This window comes from Electrophorus electricus, chromosome 11, assembly GCF_013358815.1.
Source record: "Electrophorus electricus isolate fEleEle1 chromosome 11, fEleEle1.pri, whole genome shotgun sequence".
Lineage (NCBI taxonomy): Eukaryota > Metazoa > Chordata > Actinopteri > Gymnotiformes > Gymnotidae > Electrophorus > Electrophorus electricus.
The window spans coordinates 23286171-23291170 of NC_049545.1; the positions used below are offsets into that span (position 1 = coordinate 23286171).

At 47.2% G+C, this 5000-nt stretch overlaps 1 protein-coding gene across 5 annotated transcripts in view; it reads left to right on the plus strand.

Annotated features, from left to right (window-relative positions):
- tenm3 (teneurin transmembrane protein 3) overlaps nucleotides 1–5000 on the plus strand; it is a 263354-nt gene that overhangs the window by 61412 nt on the left and 196942 nt on the right. The window lies entirely within an intron of this gene.

Sequence of the window (5000 nt, forward strand, 5' to 3'; positions counted from 1 at the left end):
AAATAAGGGGGGAAATATTTTAAAAGAGACTCTCGGCATTGTTGACCTAATGGGGACGTCCCACGGAGATAAACGCTGACTCTTAGCCTGCACAAAGCCGCGTGCGTCGGGATTTTGTGTTCAGGACCACGGCTTCGCACACCGGCGGGACCTCATGGGCCCTGTCAGGACCACCTTATCGCCCCGGGGCTTGAACCATCCCACCTAGTGTCCTGAAAGGAGCGTCAGCGGGGTTGGGTTTTTGTGGTGGATTTGCTGACGCGGTCGAGGTGCTCGGAGAGAGATAGCTGGCTCTAAATTATTAACTGTGTCCCCATAATTTAGTCATTTTTCTTTCGAGAGAGGTGTGGGGCGGGGCCTAGCCGTGAGAGAGGTGCGAGGCGGGGCCTAGCCGTGAGAGAGGTGCGGGGCGGGGCCTAGCCGTGAGAGAGGTGCGAGGCGGGGCCTAGCCGTGAGAGAGGTGCGAGGCAGGGCCTACCCGTGAGAGAGGTGCGGGGCGGGGCCTAGCCGTGAGAGAGGTGTGGGGCGGGGCCTAGCCGTGAGAGAGGTGCGGGGTGGGGCCTAGCCGTGAGAGAGGTGTGAGGCGGGGCCTAGCCGTGAGAGAGGTGCGGGGCGGGGCCTAAGCGTGAGAGAGGTGCGGGGCGGGGCCTAAGCGTGAGAGAGGTGTGGGGCGGGGCCTAAGCATGAGGGAGGTTCCTTAAGAGAGGCTCTGACTCCGTCCCAGTGTTGTTAGTGTGTCAGTGGTGATGAAACTGATTCCCAAACGTGTCCTGTGTCTGTGTGTGTGTGTACTTAACCCAGCTCTTATCAGTCACCACGGCGACAGTGTTCCCTGTCTGCGGACGGTGTTTATTTTAGAAAGCAGCAGTAATGACACTGGGATAGTATGAGAGTGGTGGCGCGTGAGGTTTATCTAAGACCATGTCTTCAGGGTGACAGACAGAGAGAGAGAGAAACAGTGAAAGATAAGAGGGAATCCCTTTTTGTAGAGCTTACGGACGACGTCCTAAGTTGCTGAGCGTTTTTGCTTTGTCCTTCACATCTCTCAGTAGAGCTACACGCTCTCCAATTTGTTCCGTGGCGTTTGGCTGCTGCGTTCACAGGGTGGTGACCACACTAACACACAGAGAGAGAGAGAGAGAGAGAGAGAGAGAGAGAGAGAGCGGGCTAGACAGGCATCAGGAGATAGTTAATTAGTGAGTGAACGACAACGCCTGCTAACCATTACATCCGTCTGAGAATGATGTACCATCACTAGTAATGCATGTTCTCTAGCTCCAGAAGAAAGTTCCAGAAAGGCCATTACCACTGCATTGATTGCTTTCAGAGTCAAATTAACAGTTCATAAATATTTCAGAGAAAGCCCATAATTGCTTAATTATCTTATCATGTACAATTTCATTTGCACTAATTGGTGTTCATTTGGAATTTATATGATTTTAATTGAACTTCTTTGAAACTCCAATTATTTCTCTACTTAATGACCCGTATGCCGTGTAGTTAATAGATCAGTGGGGTTTTTTTCTTTTGTTACAGCATTTCAGCCTTTCGAATGCTCAGGTCTTAAAAACACTCGAACACCAAGATCTGCTACTCAGCTGAGGGACAGTTAGAAATGTAACATTTAACATTGCAAATTTTACTTTTACACTTCACTTTTTTTAGCTCAAAATTTGTAATGTTTATTCATTATAATATATTGCTCTATGTTGCATTTTACAAATTAAAGTTGGAAGAATTATTGATTTTTTTTATTTTTTATTTCAGGGACTGGTAATGCAGTGTGTCATCTGTATGCATCATTTGCGGTTTCTGCGATTGTTTTTTTTAAAAGGTTTTTATTCCATTAAATATTCTTCTAATGCCGTGCGAATTCAGCCCTAACCGCTGAACTGAAATAAATTGTTCATTACTTCAAACCCTCTCAAAAATCATTTTCTTTTGCCCTGCAATTTGCTGGGAAAAGTTGACAGTGGCATTGTACCAGGTCTTTGTGGCGTAATAAGTGAGATTTGGGGGTGAGTACTGCTCTCCCTAGACACATAACCCCGCCCCCATGGGGTGGGACCATGGCTAGGGCAGAAATCATTAGACCCAGATTAAAGCGGCCAAGATGACTTATAAATCTCTGTGTCGGGTCTAACTGGAATGTTTTTTCTGAATGTTTCACATGAATTGAACTTTGCTTCATAAGTGATTCAGAAATGAATTGTGATTTTTTTCTAGCAGGTTTTAATGATCACCAGCGAGTGCTGTAATTGTATCTTATTTTACAGTAGATGTGTTACACAGGGCTTTGCGTTTGTGTTACAGAATGAAGGTATGAGTGTGCAGGACACAGACCACTGGGATCTGGGCAGCGTGTATCACATGTCTTATTTATCTTGAAAAGAAAAGTTCCATGTGCTCCAGGGTACAGATTATAGATTATACAAAAAAGGAACAGGAAGAAAAGATGTTCTTAAGAAAATATTATACGGAAAAAAATATTAGTCATTGTAAAATATATATATATATATATATATATAATATAGAAACATGACACTTTTTTGGACTGAGATCCTTCATCAGTTATATCCGTATAACAATGAAAAATTGTATTTGTCATTGAGTAATATAAATTGTAAAAACTAACTTTAGAAATTGCACCACGTGTTAAAATTAATATTAACACTGTAGATTTGCTAAATAAATAAACAAATACATACCTTTTAAAAAATGATAAAATAATAATAATAATCATCATCATTATTGTTATTATTGTTGTTATTATTATTATTATTATTATTGTAGCTGTCATCGCTATTGTTATTGTTTTTCTGTGATTGTGTGAAGTGATGAGTGGACTGCACCCGCGCATGTTGAGCTGGGACAAGCAGCAGTAGCTGGTGGGTTGTGCTGTTGTTGTGGTGCTCAGTTTCCTCTGTCACGGCCTGGCTGCATTTATGAAGTCATCAAACCAGATGAGACAAACTTTAGCCACTAGTCTCCCTGCCAAGCCGCCGGTGTGGTTAAGCCGTCTTCTCTCCATCTGTGCTACATTACCCCTCAGTGTGTGTGTGTGTGTGTGTGAAACTGCACTCAGTCTTTTAGCTCTGTAATTTTGAAGCAATTAAAAATGATTAGAATTTAATTGTGAAATTGCCCGATGATGAAGACAGTGGTTAGAAAGGGGAGTTTTTCTTTCCCTTGCTTCCCCAAATGTGAGTGATTAAAGACGCCGGGTCATGTGACGTTTCGATTAGTGCAGAGTAGTTGTGCGAGTTCCGTCGACAGGCTGTCAGCACGCAGCGCGGACGTAAATAAATTCTTCGAAACAGCACGCCGCATGTTGTCTGTATGAATAAGGCTTCAAATCTAGAGGTGCATGATATGAATATAAATAATACTCAGAATCAAGAGCTGTTTTGGGTTTAATGGCAAACACTGAACTGTCCCAGAGACTGGAGGTTATTACTCTAACCCTTCTAAAAGGTTAAAGGTTAAGGAGTTTCTGCTTGGAAACGTCCATCAGAAAATCAAGAGACCCAAAAGAAAATATCATTATAATAATATAATTTGTTTATTTAACAAATTGTTCAAGTGAACTTCACAGGCAGTTATAATTGTCAAGGAATACACCCAATGTCAATTAATTAATAACAACTCTAGTGTGTGTGAGTGTGTGAGTGTGTGTGTGTGTGTGTGTGTGTGTGTGTGTGTGTGTGTGAGTGTGTGTGTGGTGTGTGTGTGAGTGTGAGTGTGTGTGTGTGGTTCCAAGGTTGGTCTCAGATCCTAATCTCTCTGGGCTGGTGCCTTCAGGATCAGAACGCTACGCTGACACTTATTTGAGCAACTGATGAGACACGATGGTCTCTTTGTTTTATACATTTGTTTTATATAATGTGTGTGTGTGTGTGTGTGTGTGTGTGACACTAATGGGATAGTGTTTACAGATTCTGTTTTTTCTGTCTGGATTTTGGGTCAGTTGATACAATCCCTATTGAGAGAGAGCGACACACGGGGCGACGCTGAGGCACAAAGAGAGACAGAAGAGAAAAAAGCTTCTATGCTATTGGTTTACGACTTGATTTTTCTGCTGTTCTCCTAAGCAGGGCAGCGGTTCATGATACTTTACCTGTCAGCTCGGCTTTGACCAGCAGTCTTCACCCATCCTGTTCAGCCCCCTTAACCAGACCGCAGTGCAGCTGACCTCACCTGACCCTGCCTTCACCAGACCCAGCAGGGAGGGGTGCACGGCCAGAACCACACGCACGCGCAGAGACGCACGCACAGAGACGCACGCGCGCACGCACAGAGACGCACGCACAGAGACGCACGCACGCACAGAGACGCACGCGCAGAGACGCACGCACGCGCAGAGACGCACACACGCACAGAGACGCACGCACGCACAGAGACGCACGCACGCGCAGAGACGCACGCACAGAGACGCACGCGCAGAGACGCACGCACGCACAGAGACGCACGCACGCACAGAGACGCACGCACGCACAGAGACGCACGCACGCACAGAGACGCACGCGCAGAGACGCACGCACAGAGACGCACGCACGCGCAGAGACGCACGCACAGAGACGCACGCACAGAGACGCACGCACGCACAGAGACGCACGCGCAGAGACGCACGCACAGAGACGCACGCACGCGCAGAGACGCACGCACGCGCAGAGACGCACGCGCAGAGACGCACGCACGCGCAGAGACGCACGCACGCGCAGAGACGCACGCACAGAGACGCACGCACGCACAGAGACGCACGCACGCACAGAGACGCACGCACAGAGACGCACGCACGCACGCGCAGAGACGCACACACGCACAGAGACGCACGCGCAGAGACGCACGCACGCGCAGAGACACACGCACAGAGACGCACGCACGCACAGAGACGCACGCACGCGCAGAGACGCACGCGCAGAGACGCACGCACGCACAGAGACGCACGCACGCACAGAGACGCACGCACGCACAGAGACGCACGCACAGAGACGCACGCA